Source organism: Falco biarmicus, chromosome 5 (assembly GCF_023638135.1).
Source record: "Falco biarmicus isolate bFalBia1 chromosome 5, bFalBia1.pri, whole genome shotgun sequence".
NCBI classification, from domain to species: Eukaryota; Metazoa; Chordata; class Aves; order Falconiformes; family Falconidae; genus Falco; species Falco biarmicus.
In genome coordinates this window covers 48,875,559-48,896,055 of record NC_079292.1, presented here as the reverse complement: position 1 = coordinate 48,896,055, position 20,497 = coordinate 48,875,559, and the positions used below count along the sequence as shown (strand labels likewise).

Here is a 20,497-nt window from a genome sequence, read left to right as displayed (position 1 = left end):
TCTTTGGTTTATCCCTCACTTTTTGGCTTTTTTCTCTGTCTTTTCTGGCTTGCCTAGGTTAAGTGTGAAAATGTAATGCTCAAAAATTTGGCTGACACACACAAAGTCCACCCGTTTTGGAAGTCTAGTTTTGGCAAAGCAGTCTGCCTTTGTTATATGCTAAACTTAAAGCTTGAGGGAACCTAAATTTGGTTTGATTAATTCAACAATTAATGGCTGAATCAAAAAAATGGTCTAAAGACATCTATTCTGCTTACAATAGGACTTTAGTACAGTGAAACAGAATTCATTAGGAGGAAACTTAATTGTTGTTAAGGGCATTGGCAGTATTCTCTCCACCCAATTCTAGGCATTGAAGCAGGTACCCTGAGTTTGAGCCTGAAACTATGCCCTGTGCCCCTAATAAGAAGCAGATAGTGAGGTATCACATTATTATTGTATTCCATGTTGCACATCCTTGGAGAATATGAAAATTAATTTCATAAATGAACAAATGTTTGCCCAAAAAATGTTCAGAATGCTGAAGGCAGATTAAGTCCATATGGCTGTGGGTCAGAATGGTCTTCTGAAGAATATTCAAGATTATAATAACACAGATAGTTGGTGCAGTCCCAAAGGGACACATTTCAAAATTTGAGGTCTGTTTATCTGCTCTAAGAGAACACCCTAGATTTACAGTGTTGATTCATGCTGTTGATTTATGTTTGCTCATATCAGGACTGTGCTTTTGAAACAGATTTCCCAGTCATCTCACCTAAACATGCTTTGGTCTATATGTTGATGTAATCTTGAAGCACCTAAAGCAGAATACTTTAAGATGAAACTAAACCAGAATTACCCAGCACTCCACTGTATGCCAAGCCTCCAGCAGCACCCCTGCTGTATGCTAGTTGCCACTGGGTATTCATTCTGTGGGAAAAACTGACCCGAAGTAAAATCCCTGTATCACGCATTATGGGCATTTGCTCTTCTGTATCTCCATTTCACTCTGTATGTTGAGATCCATGCTCCTCCTGCTCCATGTGCCATACGGCTTGCCAATGTAAATACAGCCACTGTAATATAAAGAGAACAGGCCCTAATTTTAACTGCTGTTAAGTCCAGGTTCTTTCTTTAGCATCAGTGAAGTTGCACTGATCTATATCACTTAAGGACCAGTCTACTGAAATGGTTTTGAATTTGAATTTGACTTGGAAGATAAGTCAGGAAAAAGATGTTACAGACACTGAGTTGGCAACTTCTGGGTTTTTGTTAGGTATTTCTTACTCTTCAGATGGCTGAAGAGTGACTTCAACGAAAGCTGCAAAGCAGGTGATGATCCCCTGCTCAAAACCCTTCACTGTGCTTCAGAAACTGCAGGGCTTCTTGCTAAGCTAAAGCTGCAATCCTTGAGAACTTAAATGTGGAAAGTAATAAAATAAAACAGATCAAAGCTGTGTACAGATAATGAAAACAAAAGGTTATCTAAAAAAAATTACTTTATTATATAGAGCAAGGCCTTTGTCATGCTGGGAGACCTTGGCTTCCTACATCCATGAGTTGGGCTTTCATCCATTTTATCATCAGACCCATTGAATAAAGACTCTCAGCTGGCATCTGGGTGCATAGTTTTAATTTAAACACTATTGAAAATGCAGTTTAATGTAACCACCAGATTTCATACAGAAAAACTGCTGAGTTTCTGAGAAGGACGAAATCAAAGGAAATCAAATATATTTCACTTGCTTCTAGTATTATCCATTATTGTTATTATTAGTGAGTGGCTTGTGGTTGTGGAATGAATGCAAAAGGTTTCATATTCCCGTCGTTACTGATGAATGACTCTGTTATGTAGGAAGCCATTAAACTCCTTACACTGTGTAGTTCACACTTGCTTCCTAAGCAAGCAGGACTTGGATCCTTCTAAGCCCCTGCCATCTTGTTTTGGAGGTGAAAGTGGGTGGTTGCTGTGCACCTTCTGGCTTTCAGATATGCTACTTGCTTGTATTACAGCACCATCAAGACAAAACCCATTGTGCCAGGTCCAGTAGAAGACACATGATAAGAGAAAGTCTTTGCCCCTGGAGACCTCACCATCTAAATAAATACATTCATTTTGTATTGTAGAAGTCAGCAGAGAATTGCCCTGAGGCTAAGCAAAAACCAGCCTAAAATACAATGATTGTGAATTGTTAAATAAAACAGAACAAGATGAATGTGAAGTGTCGCCATGATTCAGGTATGTTTTGTAAAGCTTCTTTGTTATTTGTCTCTTCTCATAACACTAACATTTTCCAAGCCATTAAAATACCCCTGGCACAGCCTATTAGTGTTGCAGAATGAAATGGGTATTTTCTTTTCAGCATTATTCTTTTACAAATACAGGTTTTCTACCAGTTATGTGAACTGACAGACATTAAGTACTAACAAATTTTCTCCTATATCTCCTGATTTGGAACCTGAACTGGTTAGGACCTTGTCAGTCAATGTGATGGACTTGTATCACTAAACAGTTAGAAAGGGTTTTGGAATGGGTAAACAAGCAGAATATGTAACTCTAAATCTGATGGTGCCCATCAACTTCTCCAGTAAGGCATTTTTTCCATGTGTTAGACTCATTTATTGACCTTTCATGCTGTGTGTTTCATGCTCCCACCAACTAATGCCAGCCAAAATTTTCAGTTAGAAATGCAGACCATCTGAAGAAAAGGCTGTTTCTTTGCACTTACATTTCTTCCTCATTTATTTTTGTAGTTTATTCAAGGACTCTGGAGAAATGTGAAGACCATATTATGCCCAGTTAATTTACAGCCCTCATTTTTATTGGGTTACTGTGAATTCCAGTTTTTAAATCAGCCTTGCTACGTCACAAAAAGACATGTGTGCACATCTTGAGTGCAGGGCTAATTTTTTATGAAAGTAAGTGCTAGGATGAGGTGCTAGAATGCTAATAGCGTATTTGTAAGTTACACAGCAGCAGAGCTGACAGGCGAACAGATTCTGGCATGCCATTTCAGACTGTTTTGTCACAAAATTAGCTTTGTGAAAATGTTGTTTAGTGCTTTGATTTTGGTGTTGTGGATTTTTTCCTTCTTTTTTTTTCTTTTTTTTTTCTGGAGTCTTCTAAATTGAAATTCATTATGTTGAAGTTTCAAGTTCTAATGAATCCAAATCACTTTTTACTGGTTTTCTATTTAGAAATGTTTCCTAAGTGTGAAGGACATGGGAGGCCAGGGGAGGTCAAAGTCACAGTACAAGATATTTGATGTAGTCATTTGTTAATCATTTGTACCTAATTTCTGCTTTGTTTTTGCCTGGCTTCTGTCTCCAACCATTTTTATTATTTTTTCCTTTCCTCTTTGGAAGGCCCCATTACTTTCTTTCTGTGCAGTACATGATAACTAATCCTTAAGCAACCATAAAGTTTTGGTCTGGTTATTAATTAATTTTTTATCAGCTACAAACTCCAACACAGAGTCACCTTGTGTTGAGTAAAATGCTTTTTGTCTGACAAAAGACAAACAGGCAGTTCACAGACACATTATCCTGGAGCCTGAATGAGCACAAGAGATGGCAAAAAGCCAGTCCCCTCAGCTGTGGTATACCATGCTGGGGTCACTGAGGATTTGTATCTACACACTTATTCTCTCTTAAAATTGCTGTAACCATGTAGGGAATTATTTAGAAAAGTTATAAAAGAAGACACAGCAGCCCTTTCAGGGCAAGGAGCAAACACCAGTGTGTTGTCTTTGTCCTCTTGAAGCTAACAAGGAATCTCATGTTGGTTTCAAGAGGGCTCTCATATCTCCCATGGTCACCTACTTCTCTTTCCATTGCATTCCTCCCTTTCACTAGACCATTCCACTTCCTCCAAAAGGTCATGGGATCCCTTTGATTTGCACCAGCCAAATGTTTTATTTAAATCAGTTCTGGGCAAAGGATGCAGGGTTGGTTGATCTGTTTAGCCTGTATCATTTTACTTAACACTGGTCAAGCACAAACCTGAAAATTAAATAGCTGACAAGTAGCCCTTATTCTTCCAAAGCCTCAATTACCATAACATTAGCAAAGCTGCCTGAAGCCATACTTCAGGGGCAGCTGGGTTTTGGCAGCAAAGCTGGCTTATGAGTATTTATTCATCCGCCATCCATCCCACTGCTGATGCCTTTCCCTCACACCCTCAGTGCTATGGAAGGCGTAGTTGATGGGGCCATACTGCACATGACAGAAACGGTTAAAAGAAGGACCCTCCCCAAAACAACCCTACATTTCAGTGACCCCGCAGTCAGTGCAGTGCCACACTGCACTGTGGTACTGCCGCGCCAGTGGGAAAGCCAGTGGGAAAATGAACCGTGATGTGGTGACAGGAACGAGCACCTGTCAGGTGAGTCAGGTGAGGGAAGCAAACCACTCATCAACAACTTCAAATGGCTTCTCCTTCCTCATCTGTGTGCCATGGACCAGCCCTTGCAGGAGACCTGAACTATGCCTAATGAAAGAAAACAGTGTACATGCATAAAAAATTAATAGAGGGCTCAGGATGTTACCGATGAAATAATAAAGTAAGAAAAAAGGATTTTATGACAGCTTCACAGAAAAAAATAATGCGTAGGAACAAGGTCTGACCTCTTCAGGGCGTATTATCAATATTTCATGAGAGTGTGATGAAAGGGAGCATTTAGCAACAGTGTTAAATTTCTAACAATATATACCTGTGGCAAGCAACACAAATAGTAGCTTGGACTCTCAGTCTGTGAAGTTTTTCAAGGAATTCAGAAATCGCCTTTGTGAGACACATAAAATTGAGACTGAAAATGTAGTGTTTAAGGTCACTGAGTGGAGTTTTATTAAATAAAAATTCCTCAGCAATGGCTTAAAACAAAATTCATTTTGATAGCTTTCTGACAAGGAATGTGCACAATGTGCTAAGATATATTTTAAGTATCTCTAAGTTTTACCAAATTAAATGTGTCTTGGACTTGAGCATTTCCCTCCAGGTAGAAAAGATTGAGCAGTATGCTTTCAGGTTTAACAAAATGTTGAAGAGAGCTGATTAAAAAAATGAGGAAAACTTTCTATCTGAAAACACAATTTCATTGAAATGGAAATATGGAATTTTGAGTGAATAAATCAGTTCTAATGAAATCCTCTGGGGTAAATCTTTCAAAGGAGTTGTTCTGATAACATAAAAATACTTTATTTTTACTCCTAGCTCCTTTTGTTTAGGCTTTTCAGTCATATTACAATATTATCTTCTATACTATATTCCACAATGTATCATGTACTACATAAATTAAGAAGATTGCTTTTTCCTGGAAAATAAATGCTTCAGTATGCTTAATAGTTAGTATTTATTTTTGAACTTCATATTCTCCTGGAAGTTTCTGATGAGAAGTAAGGCATATATCGAAACACTGAAATTTCCTAGAGAATAGGATTCCATAACTCCCACCATCTTTGATTTCATGCACAGTCTTTCCTTGGTACTCTGAGTGACATGCTATCCAGGATCAAGCCTGCTGATTTTTACAGTAAATTACTCTTTGAAGGAGATACCTGACCACATTTAAGGGCCTTTCCATCATTAGCGAATAGCCGGGGGTGGGGGGATGGGGGGGTGGGGTGCAGGGGGGGCGATGTCAGCGTGAGAGGAGTGAATGAGGACTCATCCAACTGAGATCTTTATTAGCCTGGGAATGTAATTAAACAAACACATTGCTCATGACATTGGGTGAATTAACAGCCTCTCAGCCTGAATGTATTCTGTCTGAAGAGATGCTTTTCCATAAAAAATTCGCCACACTACCCTTATAATATGGCCTGGAAAACCACCCTCAGGACTAAAGGAGACAGTCAGCTTTTGTGCCGCCACAAATTGCCCTCTCTGCCAAGGTTACAAGATAGGTTAGTGGAGTGAATCTGTGATGGGAGCAGTGAGCCACCAAAGAATGCTTGAAAGCAGTAGCCTGTTTCATATAGATTACTAAAAACTCACAGGCATTCAGCTGCAGGGGTTTGTGGTTGCTGCCAGCCAAGTGCAGTCAGGTTGACGACTTCAAGCCCTGCACCGTGGGGTTTTCCAGGAGAGCACTCTGCCAAAGAGGAGTGGCACTCTTATCAGTAGTTTGGGATTATTTCCTGTCTGCATGTGTTTTCATAGCTTTTGCTTAATTTACATTTCTTAAAAGTCTATTTTACAAATATACTGCATCTGCAGTGATGAGTGTAAATGCCTCATTTGTTCCTGAGTCTGGATTGTGGGATCCCATCTAGCAAAAATGCTAATGAAGAACAAATACTTCCTTTTTTCCTGAGGGAAAATTTAATTCATGGAAGTACAGCACTTCTAGGTGCATTAACACCTGCAGTACAGTAAAGAGGGGTTGGCGGTATCCAATATTGCCTTCTAATCAGTTATGCAGAGGAGTTTTCATTACAGGGAAATAATGGCAACATTTACCAAAATCAATGAACTATATTGTAATTAGAACTGAGTGAAGTTTGTGTGCATATATTCATATATATATATTTGTGTGTATATATATGAATGAAGTATGGTTATATATTCATATTATGTATATGTATGTATATAATCATATGCTCAATCTCTTGCACTCTGTCTCTCTCATATATAGAGAGAGTATATAATAAGACTATACTATATCTTCTAATTGAGGTGCCCCAGTGTGAATTTTTCACAATTCCTTGGCATGCAGTCAGTTCATGCAAAGATCTTCAAAATCTCAGACTGGTTCCTCTCAGAATCAAAATCAACTTTGACTCCTATAGTACAAGTTCGGCTGCAGTGCAGATGTTTTTTTCATGCTTAAAGGGGTCTTGTGGTTATTAAAGAAATTCTACCTTGTCAGGAAAACAGAAACTGTAAGAAAATGTAGGTGGAAGTGGGGGATGAAGTAAAGAGGGAAAACAAGAGTCAATGTACAGAGTTAACAAAAGCTTGTAAAACATTCATCTTTTAAAAGATAACTTTGGCCACAACAGATAATATAGAAAATGGAAAGTAGTGAATGGAATAAATACTGTGACTAAAGCTGCAGATTCACAAAGGGGATGAATTCTTAGCCACAGAAGAATTTGAATTAGGTCAGGAAACTATTAAGACCAGCTATATGTAAGGATAAAAATGTTTTTAAAAGTTTTTAGAAATGTAGCTGAATTCACCGAAATTCACTGGTGGGCTAAGTATCTTGTTCCCACTATTTCCTCAGTGGAGATAATGGGCATCTTTGACACCTTAACACGTTCTTTAGAACATGGTCTAATTCCCTGTGAAGTCAGTGGGATAGTAGAGGGAAATAATCACAGTCTGGACAAACGGCAGCACTGATATAAAAGTTCAAAGTAGAAGGTAACTGAAGGGAAAGAAACAATATTTCTAGATCCAGAGACAAATTAGCTCTCACTTTGAAGCATGTCAATGTGGAGTCACAGAATCAGAGAATGGTTGAGGGTGGCAGGCACCCCTGGAGATCATCTAGTCCACCTCCCTGCTCAAAGTAGGGTCAACTAGAGCAGGTTGCCCAGGCCTGTGTCCAGCTGAGTTTTGAGTATCTCCAAGAATGAAGACACGACAGCCTCTCTGGGCAACCTGGTCCAGTGTCTGACCTCTCTTACATGATTCTTTTCTTTTTTTTCTCCATTTAAGTGGGATGGCCTGTACTTCCATTTGTGCCCATTGCCTCTTGTCCTCTCATTAGGCACCACTGAGAAGAATTTGACTCCATCTTCTCTGCTGGAGGCCAGATCCTCCAACCTGAACAGTCCCAGCTCTCTCAGCCTCTCTTCGTTATGTCAGATGCTCCAGTCCCTTAGTCATCTTTGTGTAACATTACTTGTGATAGGCTGGATGAATGTGCTGGATGTGATCCATGCCAGTTTTCTAGGATCTGCAGCTGTAACTCTGTTGTTTAAATCTGGCCATTTGTTCTCGTGGATCTCCGCTTTTCTTACTGCAGCTCAGGTGTCCGTCTGGGTTGGACATTGCCGTTACTGTGGAATTGAGCTCCCTGGAGAATACCCAGTTAAGGCAACAAAATACAGAACAGTACTTTGTACTGGCCTTCCAAATACGATACTTGCTCCACAACTGTGATCAAAATTAATAAACAGTGTGTTTAAACAGCCAGGACTAAGTATCTGAGCTTTCAGCCTCTGGCAGTTCTATGCACCCTTCTTGGAGTTGTTAATTCTTGTAACCTGAAAACTTGAAACTGTCATGCTGGTTAGTTACAAAGTATGCTGGCGAAGCATTCTTCACAACTGGTCCAGGTAGAGATAAAAATCTGGCATTAGCTCTTCCCACACCATTGTAATGAAAGATAGAGACATGCAATTGAACGTTTTGGACAGCCTAGCTATAGGTGTACTCAGTTTCAACTTTGATGAGCTGCACTAACTGCCCATGTGCATATGCTTAACCAGTCCGTTTGCAAAGTGAAATGTGATCAGTTAAACTTCAACAGAGGTGGTTTAAGCTGGTACATATTCCTTTGCAATTGTGACAGCTATGGCATATATAGGGTTTATTATACCAGTTTATTAAGCTGCCAAACCCTATAGGTTTTACTTTCCTATATGCTGACATAGTGGTATTTTTACTAATATAGCTTGACTAGGGTGGGTATAGGTTCAGTATCATAAATATGCACACTCCAGTAGTTTATTCCCCTCCAGTTTAGGAATATCTTCTAGTGATAAGTATGTAAACACACATATAATTGTGTTTACATACTTCAGTGCCACTGTAACCCTGCCCAGACTGGGAAAGGCTGCTGCCTTAGTTTTGATTCTATCAGTATGGGTACAGCACTGTAATTTTTGCCCTGTCTGATTCTTTTTGTCAAAAAGTGGTGAGGAGAATGAAAAAATGCCAGCAAGCTAAACCACTATCTAATAGGCCAAATTGAGACCAGTCTGTTCATGATTAGTAACTGGTGACTGATAGAACACAAATGGATTCAATTTATGCCTTTAGCAGATATATTAATTCATGTATGTTCTCCATATGTGAGGAGATGTGACCATTTTCCAAACTTCCACTGCATCCAGCCCATGAATGGCAAACCATCATAATAATGTTTCCACAAGAAGGGCCAAATGTATATATGAAGAATAAATATTTTGTGAATGTGGTAAATGGCTCATGCATGGGTAGCTACTGTCACAGTGTGGACACGAGAGAGGACTGTGTCATGTGCAATTGCAGTCACAGAGCGTAGACCTGTCCTCCTTGTGTAGCGGTGCAGGAAGGAGGGTAGACATCCTTGTTTCTCATCAGCAGTTCTGTGCTGGGAAAGGTGCATGGGAAGTCCATAAGAAATTCAATGGTAACTAAATTTGTCTTCTGTCTTTCTTAGAAGACACATCCTGTTGGAGAGAGAATAAGGGGAGAGGAAGACTTCCTGCTCAATGAAATTACGGATCAGAAATTTAAAGCAAAGAGAATAACATGCTTTCATTTTCCTTGGCCTGGAAGGTATCAACATGTACTTACAAAAGAGTGAAGTAGGAAACGGCACAGAAGAAATAACAATCAGAAAGTAATGAGTTTTTTCAGAGTAATTTTTCTTAAATATACATTTCTTGCATTATTCATATTTGTTTAGCAACATGAATTATGCTAACTGCTTATATCTAATTACTTCATTTGAAAGCACCACCTTTTGCATAACGCCCTTAAGCTCCGATTGTGCAAGGATTTATGTATGTTTTTAACTTAATGTACCCTGGACCTTATTCCTAGTTAAACTGAGGCCTTTTTACATCAATGTAATGAATGTAAATGCACTTGACGACTGCTTTTAGACCAGTCTTGCTACTAGACCATTTTAGAGAAACCAGAGAGTGAGTAAATAAATCATAGACCCTGTGAGTAGCCCCATTGATTTCAGTTATGCCATTCACAACGGGCTGCGTGTGCCTGTCTGCCTGTGCACGTGAGCATTCATATGTATGCCTCTCTCTGCAGAATCAGGTTACTCTTACGTGTCTGACCTCTATTATGGATGGAACCTAAGTGAGAACTCATGGTAGTCATATCCTTCAACTCTTCATATTAAGTGCCATATAATGAGTTGCTGCTCCCCTTCCTTAATGATCAGGGATTGTTATTGCCTCTGGGTTGCATGATGAGATGATTAGGTTTTATTCTGAAATCTGTTATGTATGGTCCTTACATGTAGTGTGAAAAGCCCTGGAAGTCTACCACGGAGTATGAATTATCTCTTCCTGTGCCTAGATAGCTACAAACGCTGAAGGTAATGCTCCCCATGTGTGACCCTTTGCAAAACACCGAATACACCTTTTCATCTGCATTTCCGGTACAGTTAATCACATTGTGGAAAAGATTACACTAAATATATCATCAAGACCAAATCATTAACCAAATGTCTCTCAGATGTGTCAGTGAACACAGGGTGGAATCCAGAGATGATGTGTTTAATAGACTTTGAGCTTTCAAGTCAATAGTTACTCTGATTCTTCCATCCGTCAATACAGTCAAATGCTGTATTTCCAAACAAAGCTTAGATCTGACAGCTCAATATTTGTATGTGATCAGAATTGTAATTATTTTAATTTGAATGTTAATTAATTTATGTTTAACTGCCTCTTGGGATTGTGATCCATCTGGCCTGGTTTCATGTCTCCGGATAATATTTATTTGTGGTCTGATGATGAACACAAGGTGTGTTTATATATTTTTAAAGAATATCGTTTAATATCAGAATTTCTGATGAAGACTACTGGGTATTTAATAGTGAATCCATTAATTTCATCACCCAAACCTGCACCTCTGTTATTCTTTGCATCTACAGTGAAAACCTGAGTCAAGAAAGTTTCTCATGTGTACTACTAGCACACATAGGTTTTTAAAAAGCATCATGGGTTAGACTCAGATTATTTATACTGTTTCCACAGCCATTTAGAGAAAGCAAGGCATAGCTGTATTAGTTTAAATAGATAAAATTCAGAACAAAGGTAATGGACGTTTGGGAGGAACAATCTAAACTACTCACACATGACTGAGTTTTAAATTAATGGCAAGCACTGGAGTTATTGTGGACAGCTCAATAGAAACATCTGCTCAGGCACAGCCCTGGCAAAATAACGAAACAAACGATCATTCAAGACAGCTCCCCACCTTTCTGAAGCTGTGGGATCGAAATGGGATTCAGCTTACTAACCTCAGCAATTTAAAAGTTAGACATCTAGTGTAAAGAAGTTACTGAAGCTCTTTCTGTGGTCAATGGAGGGAGACTAACCTCTGGAGGACAATCCAGCTAGCTAAAGTATGTCTGAAGTAAGTGGAATTAAGTGCTCTTTTGAGGTGTCATCTTTTCCACCAGCTGTAGAAAGGCAAAGCAGTTGCTTTACACAAGAGGTCTAGCTTCTAAATAGATAAATCTGTGGAGGATGTTACTGCCTCCATGCCTTGCTTCTCAGCCCTTTATTTTGCTGAAAAATTGTGGGGCTTGGCTAATAAGTTCTTGGCAGGTACAAGCAGGTCAGAGCGTGGTCTCCACAATGCTGTTATGGATACTGCACTTATCAGGCTTTCCATGTCAGGAATTGTAGCTGTCCTCACAAACTGTACAAGGAGTCAAGACTTTGTTGTTGCTCACCCCATCCAGCTTGGACTCTCCTGACCGAGAGGTTCATGGTCACAGTATGCCAGCGCTGCTTTCCTCTGTTAGTCAGCATTCCTGTTCCCTCTACATTTTCATGGTCTAATCAGTTAAAAATCTGAGGGCTGACTTGTAGTTAAGTTGTTGAGTTTATTATTGGGGATAGCCGTGTTCCTAACTCCTCATCTGATCTCATGGATTAACATAGCAGTAAATCACAAGAAGGGCATGCAATTTCATAAACAGGGGAGAAGAATGCTGTCACAAAATCTACTAATAATACGGATTATGGATTCAGTCTCCTATATTTCATACCTCAGTGACAGTTTCATTCAGGACCAGTGGGAGCTCCTTCCCCCAATGGCGATGGTTTTTCAGTGGTGTTCTAACAGTGAACAGAGATTACTATTCACCTCTTTTTAATTTTGAATATTCAGAAGAACCTTTGTAAAACTTCAAAGCAGGTACCTGGAAAGAACTTGTGCAGGAAGTAAACATTTTGGTTTCTGGCTTGCCCATTCCCACTACAGACAAAAAGATTTACAAGGTTCACAAGAAAAGGAAAATCTTTTTTAAAAAAATCTTTAAAATCTTGGCTACCTTTAGCTGTTAACAAATGTAATTTGAAGCTCCTTACTTTTAACATGACATATGAATATACTACATGAATGTAACAAGTGGCACATCTTGTACATTTTCAAACCTAATACAAATAAACTCAGTGCCCTGTGAATGTTGACAGAGGTAGAATTTCCATACTGAAGGATCAGGCTGTTTGTTCTAGTTAATCTGTAAAAGCTATTACACAGTACAGCAGTTAGCACTGTTCTTCCAGCTGCTAATGGCTGGTTTGGCTTCAAAAGGTTCTGTGTGCAGCCTGTTAGGATTGATAAATACACAAATCAGCAAATTCTGTCTGGGTATTTTCAATAAATTGGAGGGCAAATGCAAACAGAAATGTGAATTTCAAGCTATTGTACCTCCTTATGTCTCTACAAAGGTACACCAGATTGTCCATTTGCATATGTTTTCATTCATTTGCAGAAGGCCTTGTAAGTACCTACATGCTTGTGTTAAAATATAATGCAAAAAAACCTGACCAAAACCAACCAACCAACCAAAAAACCCCCAAAACCTCAAGGAAGAGACATAAATTCTGTAGTCATGTAGTTATGGGACTAGGGCCAATTTATGATAAATGCTATATAACTAGGTATGAATCCGATGCAAGGAGAGGAAATTTTCATAAAATGCATCCAGTTTCACTCCCATGATATTGGGATACATACTGCATACTGACAGTTCTCAGCCAGGCAGGACAAAGAAATAGAAATATCTGGTCAGATGAATTCTGATATAAACTGAAAAAAGATACAGGACAGCAACACTACAGAATTTCATAGACAAAAATTAGGTTATTTTGTTTTCTCTGCAGTGGAATTTTCTTGCTAACTTCAGACAGCAACTTAATCAGATCTGAAGTAGCTCCAAAATAGTTTCATAGCAAAATTAAAATAGGGATAAGTTTAAATTAGAATTATATCTCACAAGCAAATCTGTACTTGAATAACCTAGAAATAAAGTAAACAAGAAGAATATCTAAACAGCTTTGCTGTCAGGCTGCTGTTCAGTACCTTCTTGTAGAAGGGCAGAAGAAACTTGCTTACTTTCACCCTATGCAGAAGACCATGGAAATTCCAATTCGCCACCTGGTATGTCATTGTCAATTGTTCTTTTTAAAGCCAGGATTAGTAATTATGAATTTTAAAAATGACTGATCATGCAAATCCTGGATCACTTTTATTCACACCCAAAATCTGATTCAAGAGCCACCATGCCTTTCTTACAACATTTAAGCAAACTCATCCTGCCATTATAGTAGAAAGACTACAAGCTGCACGTGAAAAACAACTCCTCTTTAAGCACGAAAGCAGATTAATTTTGGAAAATCCAAGTGAGCTTCATGGTGAGCACATTTGTCTTTTCACTCATGGCTGTAACTCTGAATGAAGTTTGAAGGAAGAGCACTCTCCCTTATCAGTACTGTGGGTAGCACAAGGGAATCCTCACTTTTTCCTGCCCAGTATATATTCAGTGTTTGCCTCAAGGAAGTTGTTGCTGGTCTTGACTCCAGAGGCAAAGATGTCTTTCACAGCAGTTCTTTTGCATTTTTGCTTTTATAGTCAGAGGTGATTAAATTTTTTGCCTTCTGAAAATGAGTAGTTAATTTTCTGAAACCTGGGAAAATAATATGGAAATATTTTAACAGTGTATGTCATGGCCTTGAAATGTATATTTTACTCAACATAAATATAGTTTCATCCAGGGACTCACCTCCAATATGTAATATTCATTGTTCAACATCTGCATGGATGCATCACACTTAACAATGTCAGTTAGTTGTGAGACAAAGGTAATGTCACATAGCAGGAGATGGCGCATTGTACATGATGAACAACCATGGAAAAGTGTCAGTGATATAACTAGAAAAAGAGTAGTTCATGAGTGTGTTGTAAGTTCAGACTGAGCCACAAGTGAACTGCTTGGCAAATTGGTTTTTTCACTTGCACAAATATGAATCTGCTGAAGATGTGCAGACTAACAAGACAGTATCTGTGATGAATAATTCAGCTGCCCAACTAGCCAGAAGTCTGCTTAATGTACCAATTGAAATAAATGGAAATGTTTTTCATTTGTTGACATATGTTATGTGCAAATTCAAAGAAAAAAGAGGGGGCATCATGGTTGTGACTTACTTAGGCTCCAGGAGTACAATACCCTGGGAAAAGTTTAAGACCATATCTGTTGAATTTGTTAATTTTGAGCTGAGTATCATTCCTGTCATAAACTCCGCATGGGTGAGAAAAGAGTCAAGTGGCATTGTGCAGCTGCTGGTGTCTCTAATCTGCACTCTGCTGCAAGCTCTTAAACAATTAGCTTCATTTTTGTAATTATTTTTGATCTGTGGTTTGGGGTCTGCAGAATATTAGGAGCTGTTTCAACAGGCATCCATAAAAGGGGTAAGCAGTGTTATAGCTGGAACATATGACTGAATTAATTTTCTCTCAGAACACCTGGAATCAATATTATCAGCCAAAACCATGTTGTGTCCTGTATTTTTTCCATTATCTCTCAATTGTGCTTTATGAACCCTGGGTGGTATAATGATGAATATTGTGACAGGAAAATGGATTTGCCGGGTTGAAGCGACACTGTACAGCACAGTGATACACACAACGCTTTTGTGTGAATCTGGGAGATATTATTTATTAATTTATTTATTTGCTTTATTGTATGTATCTGTACTGTAGTGATGCTGCATTAAACTGTAGTCCCTAGTGAATAATATTCCAACAACTGTTTCTAATCAGTGGAAATAAATTGGACCAAGAGTTTGTGTACTTGAAACAGAAAGAAGATATCACAGCAAGGTTGGACTCTTCAGCCACTGAGAAAGAGAATAGAACAAATTATGAGTCATTGCATTAATGCACCAGCACATTGATAATTCACTCAAGGTGGTGCGATGCTGGGCACTGATCACAACTGCCTTTGTGTGAACTGTGATTAAGTCAGCAGTTATCACCCCCCCAGTTTATGGCATTGGCCCAAAATGCAAAGGTGATTAGTGCTGTATGTATGACAGGTCAGTAGTTTTCTCATGGTTTTCAAGAACACCTGGTGATTCCAAGCCCAGGAGAAGGATTCAAATGGTTGAATTATTCTGTGTGTATTCACTCAAGAATAAAATATGTTAAAATATTTGAAAAAAAGCTAAAATATATTTAATTTCCCGTATTTTGCTACCACAAGAATCAATTTCCCAAAAAAGGTATGGGAAAATGGAAAGTGGGGAATTTCTCTCCCAGTTCTTCTTTAATTCTGTACTTTCAAATCTGTAGATGTGAGAGATTTCCAGGCTTTTAACATGCAAAGGCTTTCCTTGGTAATTCCTACAGAATTGCAACAATGGACTTAGTGCACTTGTCTGTCTTTGTCTCACCCATCATCCATTCCCCATTATGCTCTTTGGATTCATTAGTTGTAGAAATGATAAACTCATGATGTAGAGAAGCAGAGGATTTGTGATAGTTTCGAAGGTATTTGATGAGTACACACATTTAAAAAAAATGTTGATATTTACATTAGAGCCCTCTACCTTTTAAGGAACTGTAATAGCGTTACTTGTTTGAAATGAAAGCTATTTGTTGTCTAAAGCTACAGGGTCATTTTTGAGTCCGTAATGATGAATTTATCAAGCCTACTTTTGATTAGGTTTTGAATGTGGAAACATATTATACAAGTAAAAATCACAGCGAGTCTTTATTAAAATGTGTTTTCCAGTGCTTTAATATATCAAAAATGCTTACCTAAAAGTTGACCATCAACCATACCAGGGGTAGCATGTGCCTGTTCCCAAGCTAGCAATCATTTTAAATGTACCCCAGTGGATTTACTCTGCCATGTCTGAATTAATTCTAAGGCTGTCCTGGTCATGGTTTCCTATGAAAGATGCCCATCCTGAGAGGATCCCCATACATATTAGCACTATACAGCCTCAGTGCTACCTGCCATCTGCTAGCCACCACATGGAGGATCCCCTTGAGTGCTTTCCATGGTGCAAGCCCACTGTCATCTCTCAAGGATGCAATATCACATGGGTACCAGCTCCAGCCACATGCTGGCCAGTCCTGAGCCCTGAGAGAAAGACTGGAGACTCCCACTGTCCATATCAGCCCGGTCATATCTTGGCAGTACCCTAAGTTTGCCTGTTGGCCTCCATGTCAACAGTGGGTTGCTGTTTTCCAGGTACAAGCTTCAGGAATCTGTTCACATGGCTTTGTTCCAAGAGTTGGTATGGAGTACAGAGCTGAAGTACCTCTTTCTCTAGGCCCAGCCTCTTTCAGAAATAAGTATCACCCTTTGGGTATTTGGTGTGCCAGACCTGTGTGGGAACAGATGAGCAGTTCAGTACTGTCAAGTACCTTCTGGTGATGTTATTGAAATTTTGCAAAACACTCCTTAACTTGCCACTGTCCATGACATCCCAGTTATCATCACTGGAGTCTGGAAAAGTGAGGTGTCATCTGTGCTGAGATTATTAATGGAGCTGCTCACGGTTCTTGTGATTATTGCATCTGTAAAGGTGCTGTTCCACCTCAGGCACAGGAACCTGCAGTGAATATATGCATATATACATAACAACCACACCGGAATCTACCCGGCTCTCTTGTGGTGAGTAGAGCACCCTTTTGCCTCTCTCTTCTCCCACTGCTGATATATGCTGACACCCGTGGCATCATCAGCAATGGCATTAGCTTCTGCTGCCACAGGAACTTGTGGGGGTGACCTGACAAGCGCAGAGCCTAAAAGCAGTTCAGCTGTACCCATATGTCCTGCCAGCTGTCTGGGAAGGGCACTGCCCATCAGAGCAGGCTGGTGGAGAACCAAATCTGATGACCTTCACAGTTTGTGTTAGAGAGCAAGTCTCCCTGAAGGAGAACCCATGCACCCTCGCTCTCACACCTCAACCAGCATCCTTATGATTACTTGTGAAAGACGTTTACCGCTCACCAGAGGTGCTTGGTGGTGGCTTCCCATCCTTAGCTCTAGTTCCTTTTAATAGAAACGTTTTCACAAGGTGCCCCAGCAGCCAGCCGTTGTTCAGACATGCAGACTGAGCTGCCAGTGACTTAAGTCTCCCTCTTCTCCCATACATCTGAACCTGGCTCTGAGCATCCCGCCAGCCACAGCTACATATTGCTGCCAGAAAAAGGCTGAGTTTGTTTCCTGCAAATATTTACAAGGGTCTTAAATGTCCTCTGAGGCCCTAGTAGTTCCCCTATGGAGAGATGACACAATAGAGAAATTACCGATTAAATAAAATGCAATTACCTTCTCCTGTAGTTCCCAGAACAAGGATTTTCTGGGGAACCAGCCAAAGGACAGAAGAGGAGAGTGGGCAACATGCTGTAATCTTTCAATCCCAGAGCACGGGGAGGTCCATAGTCAGATTCCCAGAGCACTGTAAAACCATCCTGTGTATCTTGTCTCCCCTCCTTAGGAGGTGAAGCACTGAACCTGGCTCCAGATACTGTTTCAGCTCCTTCAAAACAGTGACTGTGTACTCTGCAGCCTTCATTCCCTGTCAGGTATGCAAATTGAAGTTTAGAGGAGGTTTTTGTCAGAAACAGGCTCATCTTGAATTTCCCATTTGGTTTCTGGATAGCCTAATGAAGAAAAATTGAGCAAAATGCCATAGGCATACCATAGGGTAATACTGTGACAAAGTATCACAAGTGACTCAGAGGCTACCATAGTAGTTTTTTTGGGTTTTGGGGGGGGGCTGTTATATCCAAGGTCTGAATACTGCAGAAAGCAATGCAAAAAAAAACACAATGAAAAAAACTAGATATGCAGGCTTTGTGATTCACCACTAAACAGCTCTTTCAAGAATCTTCTTGTTGTTAAAACTGGTGTTGCCACACTGGTGCAGAAATTATATACTGTAGAAATAAATCAGGCACCAGGAAACAAGATCAAAATTCTAGATCCCAGAAACAACAGGATAGATCACTATGGCTAGCTAACACGCTCAAAGAAAAAAAAAAATAATTATGGTTTCTTGACCTACATTCAAGTAAAATGCTACTTTTCAACTGCTCTTAAATCTTTTTTCAGCTTTATTCTAGAAAGGGTATTGCAGTTTGTAAGAAGCTGGAGCACATCTGCTTTGGTTTAAAAAGGCTGTGATTGCAGAATTCTAGACAGGACAGAAACTTCTGTCTTAAATGGTAAAAACATTCTTAATCTAGAGAACAACCATTTTTTAATTATTTTTTTTCTGTCCAGGAAGAGCTGCTAAACACAGAGAGATTATTTGCAATTTATATCAAATATCTGTTTTGCCACTTTAATTACAATACATTTTTTGCTTTTCCTTTTCTGATCAATTGTGCATTGTTCCATTTTTCCCTTCTCTTGTCTTTACTGGGACTTGCTGATTGGATCCAGTTTGTCTTCTTTGAATGCTACATGTTAATTCCTTTCCATGTTTCTGGCTTCAATGTCTGTTAGTCCAGGATTCTGGAAATGAAATGGCACATATTTACCTGTATATTCCAAAAATCCAACTAGAAGAAATCACTTTTCCATGTTTTAGGCTAGATCTAAAGGAGTTATTTTCTCTGATGTTAAAATTTCTGACTCATTCACTCTTTTTTTGGACTCGCTTGGTGTGACTCTTCAGAGTCACTGAATTTATCACCACTCCTGGATATTCCATAGTTAATATTAATCCTTCCATCCTTTGCTGGACAGGGAATGACTTGTTCAAATCACAGAGCAAAGTAATTATTCAGCTGTGCATAAAATGCAAGAATCCAAGGTTGCTAACTCTTAAAACTGTACTGTGAATTTTGTGATAACAAGTAGGTCTTTAAAAGTCTCCAATCTTCAAGTCTTGTAAATGTGTGACAGCACAGATCCATGAGAGTCTCAGCCTTCACTCAGTGTGAGCCCACCTCAGGAAATAGAGGTGAAAGAGCTAGACACCCAAATGTACTTCCTATGGTGTTTATCAATGCTGTTTGAAAACAGTTTTATTATTCTGGGGGACCTGACACACTGCGTTTAGGCACCAGGCGTGTGATGGTGTTGGTGGTGCTGATATCCGTTCCTTCTGTTGTTGAGACTTTCAGTGTTTGGGAGCCAGTGGTTTTACCAATTCTTCCTGTCCTAATCAGGATCTGCATCTGTTACAGGAACTGTGGGAAAAATCAAGACAAATTCTCACTCTTAAATGTTTTCTGTTTGAATTTAGGGGCAGCATTTTACTGCAGATTTCTTCATATGAGTGACGCTTTTTTTAATGCTTGATGATGATTTATGAAGCCACAAAACCATTCAGCACAAACTTGTTCAAGCACCATAGCGATAACTAATGCAATTAGCACATTTGAGAACAGTGAAAATTGCAAAATAAGCATGCATCAGTCACTAAAGCAATAGATTGATTTTTCAGTGTGTGTTTCAGTGCTTTTATCAATACCATGTGTCAGTGCTTTCGGACTATGTCATTCTCCAGTCTGCTCTTTGCTGGCTAAATGTCAATAGAAAGTATAATATCTGAACTTATTAGTGCTTTTAATCAACTATAAATAATTTGCTACTATTACCAGATACTATTTGACAGTCAAAGAAGTACAGACAAGCATGGAAAAATGTCAGTGATAGAACGGCATGAATTATATTAAGCAATTAATTTACCCATTTCTGGGCCTTTTTTCCTCCTTTTGGAGGCACCTTCCTTCCACGTACTGCCTTCTTTCCTTCCCAGAAGGGACAGGAAGACAGGCAGATCACATACATATAGATCATTTCCTCAGCTTGCTTTCAAAACTGTAAAACACTTCTTTGAGTATTCTAACTCTGATCCACCCAAGAGATAATAAATAGCTTTTGTTTTGAATACTTGAGTAATGTCCCCTAGTGTCAGCATGTGGCTAAGTTTAACCAAACCTAAATAGGAACGAGAGACCTAAAATAAAATTCTGTAATACATGAAGCAACTAATTCAAACATCCATCTGTGTTAAATTTCAGGATGATGGTTTTTTTCTATGTTAAGACTAGAAAAGTTATCAAGGGGGAAAGCTGGGTTCAAGGTCCTCTGTAGAGTATAAACATTTTCATACATTTGCTTAAATGTACCATCAGTAAAAACACAGATGAAGGTCCTTCACTGGTATAAATATCAGTTTCTTTGATTCTTGTGGACTGCTGAAAAATTATCCCAGGTGAGGAACATGTCGCTTGTTAGCCAGAACTCTGCTTCATCTGGATGTGAAGAAAGCTGACCCAAAACTGGAATAG

General features: G+C 39.2%; 1 long non-coding RNA gene across 1 annotated transcript in view; it reads left to right on the top strand.

The window, feature by feature from the left end:
* LOC130150612 (uncharacterized) overlaps window positions 1-9,874 on the top strand; it is a 61,635-nt gene extending 51,761 nt beyond the window's left edge. Inside the window, exons 2-3 of the long non-coding RNA XR_008822295.1 lie at window positions 2,107-2,218; window positions 9,357-9,874. This is a non-coding gene — a long non-coding RNA (uncharacterized LOC130150612). The remainder of the gene's footprint in view (window positions 1-2,106; window positions 2,219-9,356) is intronic.
* Window positions 9,875-20,497: the final 10,623 nt, after the last annotated feature.